Consider the following 679-nt stretch of genomic DNA (forward strand, 5'->3'; position numbering starts at 1 on the left):
AATCAATAATATTTTCAATTTTGTTAAAAGAATTGATTTATGAAATCAATATTTGAAAAGTTGAAAAAGAAGTGATAACGAGCAAAAATGTAGGTTATTATAGTGTAAAGATATAAAACAATGAAGGACTGCGACGGTAAAAATATATAAAATTTTGTCCAAAAGCATTAAGTTTATAACATTGCGATCGCATGCATCCATCCCATTAAAAAAAACTAACTTATGTATTTTGTGCAGAAAATGCGTTGGCGCAAGGCGAAATTGCGATCCAAAGAATTTAGCGTCCGAGTGCATTAGGAGATTGCGACGCCAAGGCTATGCGATCATATGCATTCGCTGAAATCTGCTTAAGAAGGTGGCCGCATAGAGCCGACGCATCAAGGTGAAAGCTTAATAAATCACGATGGGAAGAAAGCTGATGACGGTCGAATCCGAATTTAGTTGACAAGCCGTTAACTACACACTGTAGCAAGTACACTCAACTTTTTGGTGGCAATTATTTGGCGCATCAGACAGAGAATTAATGATATCCCATTAGTGCAATCATTCGAGAGAAAAAGCTTTTCAACCTTAAGCTCTATAAATACCGAAGGCCACCTTCGTTAAAGGGGTTTTGTTCAGTTCGGAGAGTTCACCATATAGAAGATAGTTAGCCTTGTTCTTAGTTTTCTTATACTTA

The sequence above is a fragment of the Benincasa hispida genome, chromosome 8, assembly GCF_027475165.1.
Source record: "Benincasa hispida cultivar pf3 chromosome 8, pf3_genome.v1.1, whole genome shotgun sequence".
Lineage (NCBI taxonomy): Eukaryota > Viridiplantae > Streptophyta > Magnoliopsida > Cucurbitales > Cucurbitaceae > Benincasa > Benincasa hispida.